The sequence below is a fragment of the Balaenoptera physalus genome, assembly GCF_965194825.1.
Source record: "Balaenoptera physalus genome assembly, chromosome: 6".
NCBI classification, from domain to species: Eukaryota; Metazoa; Chordata; class Mammalia; order Artiodactyla; family Balaenopteridae; genus Balaenoptera; species Balaenoptera physalus.
Window position 1 is genome coordinate 69,886,459 of NC_138885.1, and position 24,695 is coordinate 69,911,153.

General features: G+C 37.6%; 1 protein-coding gene across 5 annotated transcripts in view; it reads right to left on the bottom strand.

The window, feature by feature from the left end:
* Positions 1-24,695, bottom strand: part of LOC309663210 (uncharacterized protein) — a gene marked incomplete at its 5' end in the record, with an annotated part of 569,151 nt that overhangs the window by 241,295 nt on the left and 303,161 nt on the right. The window contains one exon of one of the 5 annotated variants that reach the window (XR_014265150.1): positions 3,777-5,973. The exons of the other annotated variants lie outside the window; for them this stretch is intronic. Of the gene's footprint in view, positions 1-3,776; positions 5,974-24,695 lie in introns of those variants that run through there. 5 annotated transcript variants of the gene reach the window in all.

The following is a 24,695-nucleotide window of genomic DNA, read 5'->3' on the forward strand; positions in this document are numbered from 1 at the left end:
TTATCCCTATTGTCACAAGTATCAAAAGTTCCTTCCTTTACAGGTCTGAGTAGTATTCCATTATATGACTGTGCCACAGTTTGTTACCCACTTCCTGTTTGAGGGCTGTTTGGGTTGTCTCCAGTTTGGGGCAATTATGAATTGAGTTGGGTTTTATGTGAACATAGGTTTCCATTTCTCTAGAGTAAATATCAGGAGTGGGATTCCTGGGTTACATGATAAATGTATTAACCTTATAAGAAACTTCCAACTGTTCTCCAGAGCACATTTTGAATTCCCACCAGTAATATACGAGAGTTAAAGTTACTCTACATCCTACAATTTTTAATTATAGCCATACCAAAAGGTGTACTTGTTTAACGCCGGGTCACAAAGATTCTCTCCTATGCTTTTTCTGAAAGTTTTATAATTTCATGTTTTACTTTTAGGCTTATGACTCATTTTGTGTTAATTTTTTGTAAAAGATGTAAGGCTTAGATTCAAGTTCTTTTTAGGGCTTATGGGTGTCCAATTGTTTCATCATCATTTGTTGAAAAGACTATCCTTTCTCCATTGAATCACCTTTCAATTTGCCAAAAATCAATTGTTCATATTTGAGTGGGTCTATTTCTGCACTCTCTAGCCTGTTCCATTGATTTATGTGTCTATCCTTTCACCAATACCATGCTGTCTTAATTACTATAGTTTTCAGTATAAAATTGAGTAGTGGGATTCCTCCAATTGTACTATTTTCTAAAATCATTTTAGCTTTCCTAGTTATTTTGCCTTTCCATATAAAATTTTAATTGGTTATTGATATCTATGAAAACTCTTGCTGGAATTTTGATTGGAACTGCATTAAGTTCTATAGATCAATTTGGGGGAGAATTAGCATCTTTACTATGTTAAGTCTTCCAATCCATGAACATGTCTATTTTTGGGGGTCTTCTTTTATATTAATCATCAGCATTAAAAATTTTTTAGCGTATGGGTCCTGTACATATTTTGCTAGACTTGCACCAATTTTTGTGCTGTTATAAATGGTATTATTTTTTAAATTTCTGTTTCTACTTGCTCATTGCTATTATGTAGAAATATTTTTGTATATATTGACTTTGTATCCTGCAACCTTGCTAAACTCATTAGTTCTAGAAGTTACTTGTAGATTCCTTGGGATTTTTTTACATAAACAATCATGTTGTCCTTGAAAGAGGGCAGTTTAATTTCTTCATTTCCAATCTTTTTTTTCTTGCTTTATTGCAGTAGCTAGTACTTCCAGTATAATGTTTAATAGGAGTGGTATGCGTGAACATCTTTGCCTTTTTCCCAATCTTAGAAAGAAAGCATTCAGTCTTTCATGATTAAATATGTTGGCTGTAGGATTTTTATAGATGCCCTTTATTAGATTGAGAAAGTTTCCTTCTATTTCCAGTTTGCTCAGAGTTTTTGTCATGAACGTGTGTTGAATTTTGTCACGTACTTTTTCTGCATCAGTTTATATGACCATGCAGTGTTTCTTTAGACTGTTCATGTGGGGGATTATACTGATTTCTGAATATTAAATCTGTCTTACATACATCTCTAGATAAATCCCACTTGGTCATGCTTATTATTTTTTATATGTTGTTGGATTAATTTTGTTAATATTTAATTGAGCATTTTGTATCTACCTTTATGAGGAATATTGATCTGTAGTGAGGTTTTTGTGGACTGTATTTGTCTGATTTTGGTATCGTGGTAATGCTGGCTTTATAAAATAGAAGAGAGAATATTTCTCTCTCTTATATTTTCTAGAATTTGTGTATAATTGATTTTATTTCTTCTTTAAATGTTTGGTAAAATTAACCAATGAAGCCAACTGGGCTTGGAGATTTCTTTTTTGGAAGGCTGGTTATTTGTTTTACAACAAATTCAGTTCTGTTAATAGTTATAGTTTAATATAATAGTTCAGTAATAGGACTGAATTTAATTTACAGTAAGTCCCCTACATACGAACCTTCAAGTTGCGAACTTTCAAAGGTGCGAACGTGTGTTCACATGTCCAATCACCTAAGTTAATTCACGTGTCTGGCATACATTGTCACATGTGTGCATCCTCTACAAGTGGTTGTGCTTTTGTGTACTTTACTGTAGAGTACTATATAGAGTACAGTAGTACAGTATCTTTATTTCAAGCCCAGGATGTCCAGAAGCAAGCATAAAAATAGTGGTGATGCAGCTGGTACTGCTAAGAAGTGCCAGCTGTTGTACTGTACTACTGTACTTTTTGAGGTACTGTACTGTAAGATTAAAAATGTTTTCTTTATTTTTTGTGTTTGTTTTTTATGTATTATTTGTGTGAAAAGTATTATAAACCTATTACAGTACAGTACTATGTAGCCGATTGTGTCAGGTACCTAGGCTGACTTTGTTGGACTTATGAACAAGTTGGACTTACGAACAAATTGGACTTATGAACACACTCTTGGAATGGAACCCGTTCATATGAGGGGACTTACTGTAAATTCAGGTTAACTATTTCATTTTGGATGAGCTAAGCAAGTTTGTAGTTTTTGAGGAATTGATCCATTTCTTAGAAGTTGATGCTTTTTGTGTGTAGAGCTGTTTGTAGCATTCCTTACTATCCTTTAAGGTCACGGGGTTTAGTTATATTTCCTCATCATTCCTGCTGTTAGTAACTTGTGTCTTCTTTCTTTCGCAGTCTTACCAGATGTGTATCAATTTAATTGATCTTTTTAAAGAACCAGATTTCTTTTTTTTTTTTTGAATTTTAGAATTTTATTTTTTTTACAGCAGGTTCTTACTAGTTATCTATTTTGCAGATTTCTTTTTATTAGTGTTTACATGGTGTATCTTTTTCCATCCTTCTTTTTAGCCTACCTATATTATTACATTTGAAGTGAGTTTCTTATAAGCAGCACATAGTTGGGTCATATCTTTTTTAATCCATTTTGATTATTTCTTTTTATTGATGTGTTTGACAGTGTACATTTGTTGACATTATTGGTATGTTTGGATTTAAATTTGCCATTTTATTATTTGTTTTCTGTTTGTACCCTCTGTTTTTTGTTCCTCTGTTTTATCTTTCCTGAATTCTTGTATTATTGGAACAGTTTTAATATTCCATTTTAATTTACCTTTTAACAAATTATCTTTTTCCATAATTTTAAGTGATTGCTCTAGGAATTACAATATACATATATAGCTATTCAAAGTCTACTTAGAATCAATATTTTAATACTTCTGGATTACAGGAACTTGCCACCACATGGGGCCATTTACCCTCTCCTCTTTATGTTATGCTTGTCTTACATATTACATTTACATTCTTGAAGACCTTATCAAGCGACATTTTAATTTTTGCTTTCAATGGTCGAAGATATTTTAAACAACTTAAGAGGAGAATAATACTCTATTATATTTACCCAGATATTTACTATTTCTATTGCTCTTCCTTCATTCCCTACATTCCAAGTGTCTTCCAACATCACATCCCTTCTGTCCATTAGTAATTCTTTTAGAGTAGGTCTGCTAGCAATGAATTCTCTCAGTTTTCATTTATCTGAGAATATCTTTATTTTACTTTCATTCCTAAAAGATATTTTCACTTGATATAGGATCCTGGGTTGACAGTTCTTTACTTCCAGCACCTTAAAAATGTTATGCCACTTCCTTTGGCCTTCCTGGCTTCTGCTGGGAAATGCACAGCCATTCTAACTGTTGTTCCCCATAAGTAAAATGCATCATTTCCCTCTGGCTGCTTTCATTTTATTTTCTTTGTCTTCAGTTTTCAGCAGTTTGATTGTGGTGCGTCTGGGCATTGATTTCTTTGGATGTATCCTATCTGGGATTTTCTGAGCTTCTTGAATCTATTTAGGTAGTGTCTTTTAAAGTATTATTTAATACATTGTAGGGCAGTGCTAATAGATTATAAATGGTGGGTGGTAGTGCTCTGGAAATGAATCTAGACCTTTCACTTCATTCATTCTTCAGGAAAGAATTGGCCTCTTTATGCCTTTTGGATGTATGCTGGATTTTCCTGGAATGGAATATTGACATACAATGCAGCTCTCTTTACTGAGGCTCTTCGCCATTTTGAAAGCCTATATATTCCACCCGAGAGCATTGAAGACCAGGACGGTGACACCTTCCCACATGTGCCCATCAGCTGAGCTTGGTGAATTCTTTAGCTGTTGGCATTATATGGTAGAATGACTGAGAAATTTTTATTCAGACACACTTGGATTCAAATTCTGGCTCCTCTACTTTTTATGTATTTGAACTTGGGTATGTTACATCAAATCTCTGAACCTCAGTTCCCTCATCTGTAAAAGGAAGTTAATAATACTTAGCACAAAAGGCTTCTCTGATAATTAAAAACAATGTGTGTAATATGTGAATCGAAGACAGTTCATCTAAAGTATTCCTAAAGGATGACATATTTAGATAGGTTGAATTAACACTTTCCACGTAAATATCCCTTTACAATATGTAAAACACTTTTGCAACTGGTGGGGAGTAGATGCGGTCCATGTCATATAATCTCTTCTATAAAAGGAGACTGAACTTTAAACAGATTAAATTACTTGCAAAGGTGGTGAGTCAGAAATGGAACCTGAATTTCTGAATTCAGGTCCAGTTTTCTAAGAAGAACAAATGGAAATGGTATTTCCAAGAATGCTAATTTAAATGGTCACTACTGATATGTTTTGTGCTACAAAACATATATTTCAGTTTGAATTTGCTGTTATCCATTTACTTGTTAAGATATTAAATAGTATCCCTTGTTATCATTATACAATTAATAGCATTATGATTATTTTACAATTCAGGAAAGTTAGATACAGAAGTGACTTATAGAATGACAAAAATGAGTGACAGATTTCAGATCTGGACACAGATACATATCCTGTCATATGACCATTGACATTTTAAAGAATTTCCTCGGCTGAGTATTAGAATGATTCACAATGACCATTTCTTTTCTATAATACCAGAAATATAGCATTTTTCAAAAGCTTTGGCTTCAGTCAATCACAGACTGCTTTGGAGAGAAATGTATAGCACATGTTATGTTATGTCCTCATTTTCTATTTTGGAAAAGAAAAGAATTGTTTAATATGAATGTGAGCTTTTTATGTACATAAAAGGGTTAAGGGAATTATGTTGGGTAATGGAATATTGCACTTAAAGATTAACACACTTCAGGGCTTCCCTGGTGGCGCAGTGGTTAAGAATCCGCCTGCCAATGCAGGGGACACGGGTTCGAGCCCAGGTCCAGGAAGATCCCACAGGCCGCGGAGCAACTGGGCCCGTGAGCCACCACTACTGAGCCTGCGCGTCTGGAGCCTGTGCTCCGCAACAAGAGAGGCCGCGATAGTGAGAGGCCCACGCACCGCGATGAAGAGTGGCCGCCGCTTGCCACAACTAGAGAAAGCCCTCGCACAGAAACGAAGACCCAACACAGTCATAAATAAATAAATAAATAAAAGATTAACACACTTCAAATAGAAATGCATTAGATGTGTTACTATGCCTAAATGCACAAAAGGAATTTAAATATGACGAATAATTCATCACCTGCTGACAAATAGCATTTTATACGTAATGTTAGAGGAAAAATATTTTTCGTGAAATGGCCAGTTCTAATAAATATGCCAAATGTGCTTGTAAATAAAAGGTGATAATGTTAGGCAGCACCTTATAAACTCTCTGAATCCAATCTACTCTAAGTGCTGTGAGTGCAAAAGACAAGGGTAATAACACAGTGACAGAAGAAAGAGCTACAGCTAACTTAAGGGTGAGATGTTCCAGGTCTGAAGACAAAGGCACATGCATGGTTCGCCTCACCTGTTTCACTTTCCTGAAGCTGCAATTAATTTTCAGGAGGACATCACAAAACGTGTATTTGAGTGTTCCTCGGTAGAGACCTAAAATTCTCGGGCTTTATCACAGGCTGGGATGAAAGGTTTCTTTCTTCAGAAGCATTTTTCCCTTTAAGAGAAAGTTTATGTTTTGAAAATTAGGTATAATTTCAAACTGACCTCTATATTTGAGAGAATAGATTATTAATAGCTTTTAGCTAGTGAGTGTTTAATAAATCTAATGAATAAATCAATAAAATTGGTTCCTGGACTATTTTTCTCTTTAAAACAAATACTAATGATTTGCCATACAATGTTATGACCATTACATGACCAAGTATACAATGCACAAACTATCACTGTAAAATGGAGTTCAAAAAAATATATAGGAGAGAATAAGGAGTGTTTTAATGTGAGCAGGCTACCTATTCCTCGACATTAAGCTCATTACATTTTCTTTTAAAGTTACTCAACTGGAATTCAGGGACAACCCATCTCTTCTCTCTTCAGCTACACAGAATTAAATTTGTTTAAAAATTTCTTTATCATATACAATGTTTGCTACGATTTATCTGGGTTTTTTAAAACAAAAATTTCTATTACCCAGCATCCTTTTATACCCACAAGACAGGATAATTGGTGTTTCATAATAACGACTGTAGTAAGAGTCTTCATGATCTTTTTTTAAATTTTTTACTTTTCTTTCTTTATTCAAGTATAGTTGATTTACAATGATTCAGGTGTACAGCAAAGTGATTCAGATATAGATATAAATATAGACATAGATATATTGGATACATAGATATATATCAGGGAATCTTTTTCAGATTCTTTTCCATTATAGGTTATTACAAGATATTGAATACAGTTCCCTGTGCTATACAGTAGGTCCTTGTTGTTTATCTATTTTATATATAGTAGTGTGTATCTGTTAATCCCAACCTCCCAATTTTCCCTCCCGACCCTTTCCCCTTTGGTAACCATAAGTTTGTTTTCTATGTCTGTTAGTCTATTTCTGTTTTGTAAATAGTTCATTTGTATCATTTTTGTAGATTCCAGATATGAGATATCATATGATATTTGTCTTTGTCAGACATACTTCACTTAGTATGATAATCTCTAGGTCTATCCATGTTGCTGCAAATGGCATTATTTCATTCTTTTTATGGCTGAGTAATATTCCATTGTATATATATATGTCACACTTAAGTTGCTTCCATGTCTTGGCTATTGTAAATAGTGTTGCTATGAACATTAGGGCGCATATATCTTTTTGAATTATAGTTTTCATCTTTTCCAGATATATGCCCAGGAGTGGGATTGCTGGATCATGTGGTAAGTCTATTTTTAGTTTTTAAAGGAGCCTCCATACTGTTCTCCATAGTGGCTGCACCAATTTACATTTCCACCAACAGTGTAGGAGGGTTTCCTTTTCTCCACACCCTCTCCAGCATTTATTATTTGTAGAATTTTTGATGATGGCCATTCTGACCGGTGTGAAGTGGTACCTCATTGTAGTTCTGATTTTCTGCAGAATCTTATAAAACATTAAATTAAGAATAAGTTATGGGAGGTATCATTTTAGAGTTAAGCATATTTTATCATAATTTGAAAATTATCTGAGTCTTGAGTATATATATTAATGTTATTTTTCAGAACAATTGATTCAACAGGCATGCGAGTAATGAAGTTTGAGCTGTTCAGCAAAGTGGTCAAGGGCACATCTGTCAAGTGTGAATGACTTGATTTGGAATTCCAGTCCTGCTTCCTATTAGTTATGTGACCTTGAGCAAGTGATTGCCTCAGTTTTCTCATCTGTAAAATGGGATTACATTAGTACCTACCCTACAGGGTTGTCATGAAGTTATCAGATCATATAGGCAGAGCATTTAGCACAAAAACAGGCACAAGATACATACTCTAAGAGAGCAACTAATATATTATTTTGGGTATACTGACCATTATGGGAAACTGAGGAAACATATAATCATGCATATAGTTACGGAAAAGCTGAGCAAAAATATTCTCTAAGGGGCTCAACACAAGGAGGATCACTCTGAATTATCAAACAAGGAAGGAAGGAAGGAAGGAAGGAGGGAGGGAGGGAGGGAAGGAAGGAACAGAGGAAATGTTCACCTCAACCCATTTAAAATAAGTAAAAAACAATGGTTGCTCTGAGCAAGACTATAAATTTCTCTCTTCATATAGTGTTAAAGAAAGCAGCAGTCCACATAAACAAGTGTTTTGAGATGAGTTTAAAAAGAAAAACAACTAAGAAAGGAAATGCCCAGTCCCAAATTCACCTAGGTGAGGAAAGCATGTGGGGTGCAGAAGGGAGCAGGGCAGGGCTATGGATTCAAGCCCAAAGCATCACTCACAAAAGACACAACTCCAGAGAAACCTTCTCCTCCTCTCGCTTCAGGCAGTTAAGTGAGCAGAAATGTAAGAACCACTGTCACTATAGCTTTTCACTAGCTTGTTTATTTACCCATCAAGAACCATAAGGACCTTTACTGCATAAAATGCCAAGTGTGGTGGTAATGGACATCAAACGATCCATGTCTACCAACAAATAAAAGACTAAAGTAATAAACATAGAGAGATGAGTGTTTAATGACCTTCAACAAATTTTTATTGTAAAATCCATAACAGTTAACTATATACACTGACACCTCTGGCCTGGAGCAGTCTCCATTTTCAAAGTCAGAGGAAGAGGCCCAAATCCTGCCTTGCTACAGTGGCTCATGAAAACGGGCTTGAGTGTATCAGCCTGGAATGGGCTTGCCAAAATTGTCAGGCCCCTGAGACTCCCACCTTGTCCACAAAATTAGAATTTTGCACCTTGAGTACCACCTCCCAGCCCACCCCACCCCAACACAGTCCTTTAACTCTTTCCATAGCTGGGTAAAATACTGCAGTCAGCAGATACTTTTTGACTTCCCCAAACTAAGACATCCACGTGAAGCATAATAAATCCGATCATGCAAGATGTGATAATGTTTTCTAATACAATAAATGTTTAGTAAATTCATGTCTATGATAGCTGTTTGGGATAGTAAGTAGAAAAATGGTGACAGTTTTAATTTTTTATGGTTTCTAAAATATTAGTTTGGACTTCCCTGGTGGTGCAGTGGTTAAGAATCCACCTGCCAATGCAGGGGACACAGGTTCGATCCGTGGTCCGGGAAGATCCCACATGCTGCGGAGCAACTAAGCCTGAGCGCCACAACTACTGAGCCCGTGCACCACAACTTCTGAAGCCCACATGCCCTAGAGCCCATGCTCCACAACAAGAGAAGCCACCATGGTGAGAAGCCCATGCACCACAATGAAGAGTAGCCCCCGCTCTCTGCAACTAGAGAAAGCCCAAGCACAGCAACAAAGACCCAATGCAACCAAAAATACATAAATTAATTAAACAAATTTATTTTTATAATTAATTAATTAATTAAAATATTAGTTAAATTATAATGTTAGTTTAAGAAAAAGGAAATTTCAGAAGTTATGAATTCAATTGGCCATGGCAAAGAAGATTGGTAGAGGAGTATCAGTTTAGAGGAGAAGACAAAACCATATCTGTACCTCAAAATCTCCAGAATCACTTTTATAATAACATAGGCTTTGGGCTTACGCAGGACCTTAATTCCTTTTTTTTTTTTTTTTTTTTTAATTTTTGAATTTTTGAATTTTATTTATTTTTTTATACAGCAGGTTCTTATTAGTCTTCCATTTTATACACATCAGTGTACACATGTCAATCCCAATCTCCCAGTTCATCACACCACCACCCCCAACACCTGCCGCTATCCCCCCTTAGTGTCCATATGTTTGTTCTCTACATCTGTGTCTCAATTTCTGCCGTGCAAACCAGTTCATCTGTACGTTTCTAGGTTCCACATATATGCGTTAATATACGATATTTGTTTTTCTCTTTCTGACTTACTTCACTCTGTATGACAGTCTCTAGATCCATCCACGTCTCTACAAATGACCCAATTTCGTTCCTTTTTATGCCTGAGTAATATTCCATTGTATATATGTACCACAACTTCTTTATCCATTCGTCTGTCGATGGGCATTTAGGTTGCTTCCATGTCCTGGCTATTGTAAATAGTGCTGCAGTGAACATTGGGGTGCATGTGTCTTTTTCAATTATGGTTTTCTCAGGGTATATGAACAGTAGTGGGATTGCTGGGTCATATGGTAATTCTATTTTTAGTTTTTTAAGGAACCTCCATACTGTTCTCCATAGTGGCTGTATCAATTTCCATTCCCACCAACAGTGCAAGAGGGTTCCCTTTTCTCCACACCCTCTCCAGCATTTATTGTTTCTAGATTTTTTGATGACAGCCATTCTGACTGGTGTGAGGTGATACCTCATTGTAGTTTTGATTTGCATTTCTCTAATGATTAGTGATGTTGAGCATCCTTTCATGTGTTTGTTGGCAATCTGTATATCTTCTCTGGAGAAATGTCAATTTAGGTCTTCTGCCCATTTTTGGATTGGGTTGTTTGTTTTTTTGATATTGAGCTGCATGGGCTGCTTGTAAATTTTGGAGATTAATCCTTTGTCAGTTGCTTCGTTTGCAAATACTTTCTCCCATTCTGAGGGTTGTCTTTTCGTCTTGTTTATGGTTTCCTTTGCTGTGCAAAAGCTTTGAAGTTTCATTAGGTCCCATTTGTTTATTTTTGTTTTAATTTCCATTTCTCTAGGAGGTGGGTGAAAAAGGATCTTGCTGTGATTTATGTCATAGAGTGTTCTACCTATGTTTTCCTTTAAGAGTTTTATAGTGTCTGGCCTTATATTTAGTTCTTTAATCCATTCTGAGTTTATTTTTGTGTATGGTGTTAGGGAGTGTTCTAATTTCATTCTTTTACATGTAGCTGTCCAGTTTTCCCAGCACCACTTATTGAAGAGACTGTCTTTTCTCCTTTGTATTTCCTTCCCTCCTTTATCAAAGATAAGGTGACCATATGCACGTGGGTTTATCTCTGGGCTCTCTACCCTGTCCATTGATCTATATTTCTGTTTTTGTGCCAGTACCATACTGTCTTGATTACTGTAGCTTTGTAGTACAGTCTGAAGTCCGGGGGCCTGATTCCTGCAGCTCCATTTTTCTTTCTCAAGATTGCTTTGGCTATTCAGGGTCTTTTGTGTTTACATAAATTGTGAAATTTTTTGTTCTAGTTCTATAAAAATGTCATTGGTAGTTTGATAAGGATTGCACTGAACCTGTAGATTGCTTTGGGTAGTATAGTCATTTTCACAATATTGATTCTTCCAATCCAAGAACATGGTATATCTCTCCATCTGTTGGTATCATCTTTAATTTCTTTCATCAGTGTCTTATAGTTTTCTGCATACAGGTCTTTTGTCTCCTTAGGAAGGTTTATTCCTAGGTATTTTATTCTTTTTGTTGCAATGGTAAATGGGAATGTTTCCTTAATTTCTCTTTCAGATTTTTCATCATTAGTCTATAGGAATGCAAGAGATTTCTGTGCATTAATTTTGTATCCTGCAACTTTATCAAATTCATTGACTAGCTCTAGTAGTTTTCTGGTGGCATCTATGTATAGTATCATGTCATCTGTGAACAGTGACAGTTTTACTTCTTCTTTTCCAATTTGTATTCCTTTTATTTCTTTTTCTTCTCTGATTGCTGTGGCTAGGGCTTCCAAAACTATGTTCAATAATAGTGGTGAGAATGGACATCTTGACTTGTTCCTGATCTTAGAGGAGATGCATTCAGTTTTTCACCATTGAGAATGATGTTTGCTGTGGGTTTGTCATATATGGCCTTTATTATGTTGAGGTAGGTTCCCTCTATTCCCACTTTCTGGAGAGTTTTTATCATAAATGGGTGTTGAATTTTGTCTAAAGCTTTTGCTGCATCTATTGAGGTGATCATATGGTTTTTATTCTTCAGTTTGTTAATATGGTGTATCACATTGATTGATTTGCATACATTGAGGAATCCTTGCATGCCTGGGATAAATCCCACTTGATCATGGTGTATGATCCTTTTAATGTGTTGTTGGATTCTGTTTGCTAGTATTTTGTTGAGGATTTTTGCATCTATATTCATCAGTGATATTGGTCTGTAATTTTCTTTTTTTGTAGTATCTTTGTCTGGTTTTGGTATCAGGGTGATGGTGGCCTCGTAGAATGAGTTTGGGAGTGTTCCTTCCTCTGCAGTTTTTTGGAAGAGTTTGAGAAGGATGGGTGTTAGCTCTTCTCTAAATGTTTGATAGAATTCACCTGTGAAGCCATCTGGTCCTGAACTTTGGTTTGTTGGAAGATTTTAAATCAGAGTTTCAATTTCATTACTTGTGATTGGTCTGTTCATATTTTCTACTTCTTCCTGGTTCAGTCTTGGAAGGTTATACCTTTCTAAGATTTTGGCTTCATTTGTGACCTAAGATGTGATCTATCCTGGAGAATGTTCTGTATGCACTTGAGAAGAAAGTGTAATCTACTGTTTTTGGATGGAATGTCCTATAAATAGCAATTAAATCTATCTGGTCTATTGTGTCATTTAAAGCTTGTGTTTCCTTATTAATTTTCTGTTTGGATGATCTGTCCATTGGTGTAAGTGAGGGGTTAAGTCCCCCACTCTTACTGTGTTACTGTTGATTTCCTCTTTTAGAGCTGTTAGCAGTTGCCTTATGTATTGTGGTGCTCCTATGTTGGGTGCATATATATTTATAATTTTTATATCTTCTTCTTGGATTGGTCCCTTGATCATTATGTAGTGTCCTTCCTTGTCTCTTGTAAAATTCTTTATTTTAAAGTCTATTTTACCTGATATGAGTATCGCTACTCCAGCTTTCTTTTGATTTCCATTTGCATGGAATATCTTTTTCCATCCCCTCACTTTCAGTCTGTAGGTGTCCCTAGGTCTGAAGTGGGTCTCTTGTAGACAGCATATAGATGGGTCTTGTTTTTGTATCCATTCAGTGAGCCTATGTCTTTTGGTTGGAGCATTTAATCCATTCACATTTAAGGTAATTTTCAATATGTATGTTCCTATTACCATTTTCTTAATTGCTTTGGGTTTGTTTTTGTAGCTCCTTTTTTCCTCTGTGTTTGCCACTTAGAGAAGTTCCTTTAGCATTTGTTGTAGAGCTGGTTTGGTGGTGCTGAATTCTCTTAGCTTTTGCTTGTCTGTAAAGCTTTTGATTTCTACATCGAATCTGAATGAGATCCTAGCCGGGTAGAGTAATCTTGGTTGTAGGTTCTTCCCTTTCATCACTTTAAGTATATCATGCCACTCCCTTCTGGTTTGTAGAGTTTCTACTGAGGAATCAGCTGTTAACCTTATGGGAGTTCCCTTGTATGTTATTTGTCATTTCTCCCTTGCTGCTTGCTTTCAATAATTTTTCTTTGTCTTTAATTTTTGCCAATTTGATTACTATGTGTCTCGGCGTGTTTCTCCTTGGGTTTATCCTGTATGGGACTCTCTGTGCTTCCTGGACTTGGGTAGCTATTTCCTTTCCCATGTTAGGGAAGTTTCTGACTATTATCTCTTCAAATATTTTCTCTGGTCCTTTCTCTCTCTCTTCTCCTTCTGGGACCCCTATAATGCGAATGTTGTTGAGTTTAATGTTGTCCCAGAGGTCTCTTAGGCTGTCTTCATTTCTTTTCACTCTTTTTTCTTTACTCTGTTCTGCAGCAGTGAATTCCACCATTCTGTATTCCAGGTCACTTATCCGTTCTTCTGCCTCAGTTATTCTGCTATTGATTCCTCTAGTGTAGTTTTCATTTCAGTTATTGTATTGTTCATCTCTGTTTGTTTGTTCTTTAATTCTTCTAGGTCTTTGTTATACATTGCTTGCACCTTCTCGATCTTTGCCTCCATTCTTTTTCCAAAGTCCTGCATTATCTTCAGTATCATTATTTTGAATTCTTTTTCTGCAAGGTTGCCTATCTACACTTCATTCAGTTGTTTCTCTGGGGTTTTATCTTGTTCCTTCATCTGGTACATAGCCCTCTGCCTTTTCATCTTGTCTATCTTTCTGTGAATGTGTTTTTTGTTCCACAGGCTGCAGGATTGTAGTTCTTCTTGCTTCTGCTATCTGCCCTCTCTGACCTGAATTTCTTGCAGTTCACAAATTTCTGTAATTCAAGGAAGTATCTCTCCAAAAGCTGGATAAAACCTAGGCAGAAGCTCAGAGTTCTGGACATTGATTTTTTTTTTCTTTTTTTGTCTGCCCAGAACAAGACATTTCTCTAGGAAATGCTCCTTCTAATACGTGCTTCAAAAATCAGTGGAGGGCTTCCCTGGTGGTGCAATGGTTAAGAATCCGCCTGCCAATGCAGGGGACACAGATTCGAGCCCTCGTGTGGAAAGTTCCCACATGCTGCGGAGCCACTAAGCCTGTGCACCACAACTACTAAGCCTGCGCTCTAGAGCCTACAAGCCACAACTACGGAAGCCCGTGTGCCTAGAGCTCATGCTCTGCAACAAGAGAAGCCACCACAATGAGAGGCCCGCACACCACAATGAAGAGTAGCCCCCACTCACTGCAACTAGAGAAAGCCCGCGCGCAGCAACAAAGACCCAATGAAGCCAAAAATAAATAAATAAAATAATAAATAAATTTTAAAAAAAGAATAAATTAAAAAAAAAAAGCAGTGGCTGTTTTCTCATAGATCTTACCTCCCACTTAACATGGGTCTAGGACCAGCCACCCCACCAAATCTGGGCCAATCATTAAGCAAAGCCCTCTGGTCATTGTGACTGGTCTAGGGGTGGCACTTAACCCAAACAGATCAACCAGAGTTCTTTCTGGGCTATTTTTACCTTGAGATAAGAACAAGTTTTAGTGCCTCTTTGACTTTCTGACAGTAAAATTAAAGATGGAAGTCTGATAGTTGCTGGCTAACATGTCCCAACCATGCAAAAGAAACTGGTCTTCAGTAAAAGAAGACGATATTGACATTCAGAAAATAGCAGAGCAGAACAAGGAATGGAAATGGAAGATGCTGGTGGCAGCCCAGTCACTGGTTCCAGTTGTCCTCCTCCTTATAATCTGATTATATTATATTCCTACCATATAGATATAATACACATAAACTCAAGAGCTCACATAACAGCAAACTGTAAAAAAATAATTATGAAGAGATAAGTTGTTTTGTATATTTATTACCTTTGTTCTTAATACAATTTATTTAATTGCAAGTGTATATAATTTAATTTTTAATGATGGCTCTGTTTAACAATCAGCTTGCAAAATTCCTAATAATTTAACCATCAGATCTGGTAAGAGATGGATGGTGCAAGCACACATCTGGAGCATGGTAACCTTACTTAGGTGAAGTTTTTTTCATACTAAAGTTTTAAATTTTTATGTGGTTAAATCTACCAAAACTTTGTGGTTTCAGCCTTTAGTATTATATTAGGAAGGTCTTCTCCTATTAGAAGATTATAAAAATAGTCATATTTTACTCCCATATTTTCAGCTTCCCACAATAAAATAAAATAAAACAAAAAATCTTTATCTGAAATTCATTTACATGTAAAGCATGTGGTAAGGACCTAAACTTTTCCCCCCAAATGTTAGCATGTTGTCATAATACCTTTTATTTGAATAAACCAACCTTCTACTTTACCTTTACGATATAATAAATTCTGATGAATACTTGGATGTGTTCCATGGATTTCTATTCTGGTCCATTGATTTATCTCTGTTTTTAAAGGCCAGTATCACACTGTTCTAATAGTATATCTTCAAAATACATTTTTATCTCCTTTAGAACATCTCTTTCATTTCTCTTTTAAATTTTTTCTGGGCTATTTTTGTGTATTCCAAATGAATTACATAATCATTTTTGTCAGGTTTCAAAAAAAATCCCATTAGGATTTTGATTGCATTTGCATTAAATTTTTTACCTCCTCACAATACTGAATCCTTCCAAGAACATGGCATTTTATATCTACAGTTAATATCCCTATAATTATATCTCAATTTATTCAAGTCTCTTTTATTCCTTGCAGTTAAGTTTTATATGTATATAAAGTATATATATATATATATATATATATATATATATTTTTTTTTTTTTATTTAGGTCTTATACTTTTCTTATTGTTTATTTTTACAAATTTTCTATTTTGTTGTTTCTATATTCTATTGTTAGTGAAATTTCTCATTCTATTCAATCGGAAAGTTTTAGTTAAAAATACAAAAGAGTTAGTTTGAAAGGCTATTGTTTTGTTTTGTTTGTATACTTATAACTGCCCAGCTTTCTGGCTTTCTTACTGATTCCAATAGTTCTTATTTGATTCTTATCTGCAAATAAAAATGCTTTTACTTTATCTCCAATATTTATACCTCTTTTTTCCTTGCCTTGTCTGCTTGCATTGGCTAGGACTGCCAAACAATATTGAATAATAATGGTAAAAATGGACATCATTGTCTTATTTCTTCTCTTTATGCAAATTTCTCTAGCTTTTGTCTTTAAATAAATACATTTTATTATTTTAAAGTATTGATAGTATCATTATAATCTCATATAACTACAGGATTTTATTAAGATTGAATATTGATTTTTATCAAATTTTTTCTCTTATGAGATTTATCTGGTTTTTCCCTTTATTTTTTAACAAATCTTCTAATGTTGACCTATCCTTGTATTCCTGAAGCTTCCTTACCCTTAAATTGTTCTTTTAATATTCCATTTGATTGGAGCATGATGACTTTCACAAAACAGGTACAAAAAATATTGATTGATTTACTGACTGATTGGAAAATGAAAATCAAAGTCACTGCTCTTCTCTGTCTTAGTAATTAAAATTGCCATGATGATATTATTTTCCTTAAGATACTGAAGAAAACAAGGACCCAAATTAATGATGTCCAGGAGTGATGAATGCCAAGGATGAAATTCCTCTGGGTATTAAGTTTCAATTCCTGGGAGAAGGTAGTTACTGGCTTTAAGGTAGATTTTTATGTCCCTTGACTTGATAAGTGCTAAAGTAAATTGGATAGGTTAACATCTGAAAAACAGACCTGCTATGAACCCTTAGGAGATATCACTCCGTCTGAGAAAGTTTAACTGGAATAACTATAAGAGTAAAAATTTCCTGTGGCACAGTGTCTGCCAATATGCTCTCTTCTGCACTCCATCCATGGTAAATGGTTTCTTTGTTGCTTCCATTCTCCAGCTGTGGAATCTGAGCCCAGATGGGGGACCACCTCTTCCTCCCTCAATGCCCCTACTTCCAGGGAGAACTGAGTAACCCAATATTCAAAATCTGTAAAGAAAGATAGGAGCCTTGTCCTATAAGACAATTTCCAGCTTTTCACAGTCCTCTTGGTCAAGAAACTCCTCCTAACGTCTAGCCTCAATTCCTCATACTCTCTTCTCTTGCAATTAGCTTTTTTAAATTGCTCTTGTCAAAATTCTCCCAGAATAGGTCTTGCCCTTCCAGGTGGTCTCCCTCACTAGTAATGAAGCTAACTGAGAAATCACTACAAAAAACCTGACTCTCCAAGCTTCCATTCCCTCATCAAGGCTTCACTGAGCACCTGTGTACCAAGTACCAAAGCAAATGCTAAAAGGGAGTGGGGAGAGGAAGATAAGGAAACTTGTAGCATAAAAAGGAACCAGACCTGGTTCTTGCCCCTGAGAAGCTTGTGGGTTACCTGAGGAACAAACCCAAGAAACATAAATTTATTCCCTGAGGGTAGTTTCCATGGACTGTGACTTCAAAATGTGGATCTCACATATGGGAGAATGTCACCTGCAAACATACAATACAAAGCATTTCACGCTATTTGATGTTTATGTAGATAATTTTCCAAGAAAATAAAAGTGATTTATATATGTTCCCTCAATATTTACATATCCCCTCACCCGCGAAGGGCCCTGCTTCCCTTCACACACACCTAGGGCTTTTATCAACTTCAAAGGAGGCTTGGTGCATAAGGGAGAGACCCACAGAGGCTGAAATGGACAAACACTGCTATTAATCTTGGAACACTTCTCTGAGCTGGCGAGTCAGGAAGTGCTGTTACAGGCCTTTAAAGACAAAGGAATTAGACACAAAGATTAAACAACTTTCTCAGAGCCAAAATGGTTCCTGGGAACTGAGCATGGTGGTGAAATGCTTTGGCTCTGAAGTCAGACTGTTGGGATTTGAATCCTAGCCCTAACCCTTATCACCAGTGCAACCTCAAGCAATTGATTTAACCTCTCAGTGGTTTCTTTACTGGTAAGATGGGGATAAAAACAGTACCTACCATGAAAAGTTGTTTGGAGGATTAAATAAGCAATGCAGGGGACTTCCCTGGTGGCGCAGTGGTTAAGAATCCGCCTGCCAATGCAGGGGACACGGGTTCCAGCCCTGGTCCAGGAAGATCCCACATGCCGCGGAACAACTAAGCCCGTGCACCACAACTACTGAACCTGTGCTCTACAGCCCGCGAGCCACAACTACTGAAGCGCGAGCGCCCATGTAGAGTCCATGCTCTACAACAAGAGAAGCCATCACAATGAGAAGCCCGCGCACTGTAACGAAGAGTAGCCCCCACTCGCCGCAACTAGAGAAAGCCCACGTGCAGCAATGAAGACCCAATACAGCCAAAAACAAATAAATAAATAAATTTACAAAAAAAATAAGCAATGCATGCAAAATATTATACTGCTTATCACATATTAATCATTCATAAGTATTTATAAATATTGTTCTGGCACCAGTAGTACAGAGTAGTTCCACGTCTCCTGCATAAGTATTAGATTTAAGTCACAGCAAACCCAGCAATTGAAACCTTCAAGACAGAAGTCACACCTAAGCCATTCCACTAAATTAGAAATAACAGAACTAGGTCCAAACTAGTTCAGCAAACTCCAGATAAAAGTAGGGTCTCTCCTCCCTGCCATCTTTCCTGTAATGTCTTTCTTTTCATTATCCTGAGTATCCAAAACCAAAATTTCTTTCAGCTGAAATTATTTATTTCCATTGCCCTGTTTCCTTTTTTTATGGCAGGAAAGCAAAGATGACATAGGGCCTGAGAAGGTTCATTTTGCCCCAGGAAGATCACCTGGCTATTTCCAAAGAGACACTGCATACAAGTCTTGAGGAAGGAAAGAACATCTCATTTTTTTTTTTGAATTTTATTTTATTTATTTTTTTACACAGCACGTTCTTATTAGTTATCCATTTTATACATATTAGTGTATACATGTCAATCCCAGTCTCCCAGTTCATCCCACCCCCACGCTACCCCCCCACCACTTTCCCCCAAGAACATCTCATTCTTATGGCCAAGCTGTAAAAATTTCTTATACCTAAATCAAATTGTCAGGTCATTCTTCAATTTCAGTTAGTTTCATACAGGATATATTACTATATGGTCATGATTACAAGCTATGCTTTAAAAACACACATACACAAAACAAAACTGGATATTAAAAACCTGGTCTGTAAAATCTTGCTTCCCATCCCATATAGGCACATAGTCATCATATAGGAATATATATTATAAATTTATTGCAATATAATAGGAGCAAGATCCCCATCCTTCCCCCTACCCCAGAAAAGCCCTAGATTAACCTCTATTAACTGGAAGTAATGCTCATCAGCCTTAAGCAAAATTCAGAATTCAACCTCTATTTGAATCATTTACTTTGCCCTTTTACATGGTTACAGATGGGCACCACTGGCCCCAGCCTGACTGAACTCAGCTGGTGTTGAATTCAGGTCCTTGCTCAAGAGCCATTAGCATCAGACTAATTATGAATTCAGGAGACTCGCCCAAAGCCTCACAGATAGTGTAAGCATTAGTCCTGTGTGTCTGCTCCCTTAGAAACATTTTAAGCAACATTATCCATTACCATTCCTGGATAAAATGACATTTTGATCCAATTGATAACACACTAAGCATCAGTGCTATTTAATTAAGAACATAGAAATGATTTTTCTTATTTTTTTACATTTGCTTAAGTGTAGAAAAAGTCTTTGAAATATCTGCTCTGACCCCACCGACCACACTTGTCTGGGAGCTGCCTGCCTCACCCTCCAAGGTAAACCCTTGGCAGCTATGTTTATAACTATATCACCCCCCCTTCACAAAAGGGAGTTTTACACTGGCCCAAGTTGGGCCAATCATATTTTCTCTCCTGAGAATTTGGGATTGACTCAGCCCCTCAGTCTGGGTTGGAGAAGATATGAGTAAAGGAGATTCAAAGTCCCCTTTCTGGTCTCTCCTTGACAGGTTTGCAAATAGCATAAAGGGGACTGGAAAACCCAGTCGGGGGGCCTGCGCTGTTGTCAGCAGAACCCAGAATAATGTTGCCTTGTTAAAAGGATCGCTTCCTGCGCCGGGAGTTCCCTGGTGGTCTAGTGGTGAAGATTTGGCACTTTCACTGCCAAAGGATCACTTCCTGCAGGAAACAATGGTCAGTGACTGGAGTCCTGCTGACATCACAGGAAGGTGGCCCTGACGTCAGCAGCTGAAAACCAAGGCAAGGCCAGGCTGTGGGACAGGAGGAGGACACAGACGGTCACACGGGAGGATGACATCCTTGCATTGGGATGGCTGGAAGGTTGCTCCTTCACCTCCCGGGCCCCTTCCCTGGTGCCATCTCCTGCACTCTCTGGGTATCAGCTCCTCACACACTCTCCAGGTATTCATTTAGTCACAAAAGGTGGTGAGTTCACTCCTTTTAAGGGATTCCCTGTAAATAACTTTAAGTGTTACTCCTTTAAAAGATATTTATATTTCTACAGGTATTACTACTTCACTAGTGGTAGTACTAGGACTAGTACCCCACTACTAGTAGTAATAATAATTCTAACAATTCGAAGACTTCTCCTAAGCTACTGCAAAGTAGACATCTCCCATAGGCTCTTCTACTCCCCTCAAGTATTCTCTCCTACACAAACACCCACCCTACCCCAAGGAGCCCCAGTAGGCTCTAGAAGTCCTGATAAAATCCCTCACAGTGGGACTTCTCTGGTGGCACAGTGGTTAAGAATCCGCCTGCCAATGCAGAGGACACGGGTTCAAGCCCTGGTCCAGGAAGATCCCACATGCCGCGCAGCAACTAAGCCTTCGCGCCACAAATACTGAGCCTGCGCTCTAGAGCCCACGAGCCACAACTACTGAAGCCCGCGTGCCTAGAGCCCGTGCTCCACAACAGGAGAAGCCACCGCAGTGAGAAGCCCGCACAGCAAAACGAAGAGTAGCCCCCGCCCACCGTTAACTAGAGAAAGCCCGTGCACAGCAACGAAGACCCAATGGAGCCAAAAAAATTAAAAAATAAATTAAAAAAAAAAAAACCCTCACAGTGACTTCCACCTTGGAATATCTCCTTAACTGACTTTACTCAAATGTCTCAGAATCCAACACACAGGGAGACAAGCAGCATGGGATCCGGGATTGGGAATCATTGCCCAAGAATGGAAGCTATGGAAATAGATGTGAACTCTCAGAGAAAGAGGGTAGAATGGGGATAAAGCCAAAGACAGATTTCTGGAGAATGCAAGATGTAAGGGATGGGGGGTGGAAAAGAGGAACCAGAGAGAACAAGGAAAAACCAAGGGAAATATCAGAGAAGTGAAGGTGGAGAGAAAGCTTTTAAGAAGGGGGGCTGGGGGACTTCCCTGGTGGCGCAGTGGTTAAGAATCCGCCTGCCAATGCAGGGGACGTGGGTTTGAGCCCCGGTCTGGGAAGATCCCACATGCCGTGGAGCAACTAAGCCCGTGTCACAACTACCGAGCCTGTGTGCCACAACTACTGATGCCTGTGCACCTAGAGGCCGTGCTCCGCAACAAGAGAAGCCACCGCAATGAGAAGCCAGCACACCGCAACGAAGAGTAGCCCCCGTTCGTCGCAACTAGAGAAAGCCCGCGCACAGCAACGAAGACCCAACACAGCCAAATATAAATAAATAAATTTATTTTAAAAAAAGAAAAGAAAAGAATGGGGGCTGGGCAATAGTGCCACAGGCAGAGAGAGATGGAGCAGACAGAGAGTCAGTAACTGAGAGACATTGGAACCCAGACTCACTCATCTCAGGCAGGCACAGGATGACAGAGCAAACACTGGCTGGCAAGGGCAGCCAGAGTCTGCCCAGGAGGAGGCAAAACCCAACAGTGGTAGGAGGCCGGAGACTGACTGGCTACAACTAGTCCCAAGGAGTCACAGACATTGACGTTGCCAAACTGAGAAAAATTAAGTCAATATTGTATAGAAAATACTTTTAAAAAAAACCTATTCACTCTCCTCTCACCACCAACAAAAAGGCATAGTTTAGGTACTTCACACTGTCTCAGAGGAGTGCTACTATGCCTGGTGACAATAATGACACCAACATATTGACCAGCAGAAACCCAGCTACCTGGAATCTTTAATGAACCAGATTTTGTTCTTCTGTCCTCCACTTCTAAAACAGGGAGGAAAATTGTAAACACGCACATATTTTAGAAATATAGGATCTATACAGATTCAACTCAACCCTCATGCCCCTTCCAGCCATACAAGAACTGATGTTTGGGATAATAACCCTGAAATAAAAGATCCAATCACTGAAGAACTACTTACTTATGCTCATATACTTTACTTAACAAAATTTTATCCTTTAAAATTTCTATTCCGCTTAACCTTGTCAACACCCTATGAGGTAGATATTACCTCATTAGGATTAATCAAATTCAAATGGAGTAATCTTTGGTTGTAGATAGTCTCACAGCAAATTTATTTTGGCAATATTGTAGATGGTCTTGGTGCTTCTATGAGTTTCAGAAATCAAAAATTAAATCACTTATGAATAAATTAGCCTCATGTGGTCTGAGAAAACATTTTTTGAAATATTCCATTCCTTTCTGTAACTACTTTTAAATTATTGAGATACAAAATGAAAAAAGAGAAGCAATGAGTTTGGGAGGTTTCCTTGTATTCCCCTAGGCTCAAAAATAACAAATTTAATAGGATTTTAAGTCTCTAACTTGGGTGAAGGGGTTCTACTGAAATATCTGTCCCCCTTGACTATTTCACTCACAAATCATTAGGAAGGTGGGAGAAGGAATTAAACCAGTATATAGAGAAGCCAAATTTATAACTCATTTCTCCTGATTTCCTTTCTTTTTTATTCTAATTCACTATGTCATTTTCCCATCCATAGACTCTCTGAACTAATGAAAGACTCTTTTACTAATAAAATTAAGATATGTTACTCTAATATAATATGTTAATCAGTAAAATGTTGCATGTATTAAGACTGACTCAAATGTTTTTGTACATGATTAGGAATTATCATATTCAGCTAGAATGCATGGTGCCTCTCATATTCTCTCTCTCTCTCTCTCTCTCTCACTCACACACACACACACACACACACACACACACACACACACACACGCTTTTTTGACTAGTAGGATGCCTTTGTGAAAGGTTATTGGGCTGTTGACTGACTCCTGACTGACAGACCCCTCTGGGTACCCAGTAACAGCTGACTCATTCTCTTTTTCCACTTGCCAAGCCATGTAGTCAGAGGAAAGATGGCCAGCTAGGAAAAAGAACTGCTCCAGGAAAGGGCATACGTGCAAAGGGCAGCTGTTTCCCTTCTCTCTCAGGACTCCCAGGTGCCATTACTAAATTTCCTGTATGTGTGGCCCTGGAAAATTTCTCTGGCCTCAGGCAGGGGGTCTGGGGGTGGAGAACACTTTTTCCTTTCAAACTGTCTTTCTTTACCCATTGTAACCGGAGGACCACTGCTCACTATGTTGCCTTATAAATTATTCCTGTAAGATTTACAGTCATTTCTATGCTTCAAGTCAAACATTCTTTTAAGGCCAAACAGAGTAATTTACTGGATTTGTGTCTCTAAACGATCTTATAAATAGTTGCTCTCTAGTTCAAGGTGAGTAACAGTCAGTGGAAGGCTAGTATCAAAGAATACTGATTGCAATTCAATTTTATTACCTCTGAGGATTCACCCTGAGGAATGCGGCAGACTGGTCAAAAATCTATAGGCTGATCATTGTGGGTCTGCGTTAGAAAATCCTTTCCAAGTAAACACCTCCTGTAAGGATTTTTGCTTTCTCTCTTCATTGATGACCATATATAGTTTTTCTTTCCTGGAGGTGCCAAGACGACAGAATTGCTAATCATGCCTGCAGTTATGGCTGAGCTGGGCAGTGCATGTTCTTTCCAGGCTGCTCGCTAGGTTTTGGCTGCAAATGCTTGTTTAGACCCTGACACACCCCGTAAACTCCTTCTATCCCTGACACCATTGCAAATGGCAGTGAACACAATGTTAATGCCACTACAGCTTCTCATTCTTGATAATTTCACCTGCTACATAAAGCTCAGGTGAGATGTTGGCAAGATTTTCGGGAAACTAGATATTCTGTCTGGGCATATTTAGCGCTCATGGTTCTAGAAATACTCCTGTTAGCCTATGCTCTTTGATTTGGCATGGAGTTTGATAACACACTGATACTATTTTCTGCCTGTATACCTACCAAAGGATACACAAACCTCTTAATTTCCCCAGAACTACGTGAAATATTCCAAAATGTGTCATTGGACACAGTTACCCCAGGAAAACTGTGGTAAGGCAGTGGGATAATATGAAAAAATCTAGAATATGAAACTCAATTCTGGTGGTGATTTTAGCCTAAGGGAACACAACAAGAGTAAGCTAAGCTTGCATCTGTTTTCTTTCATGTCCTTAAAATCTAGAGATTATTTAGCCAGAGTAAAAATTTAACTTTTTATCAAAGTTTCCTTTCTCTCATTATCTCACTTTTCAAATCTGAAGCACTTCAGATTTCAGTGCTTCTCCAGGGCTAAACTCTGTACTCAGTAAACAAGATTTTGCCAAATGTGCATGTGTGCTGC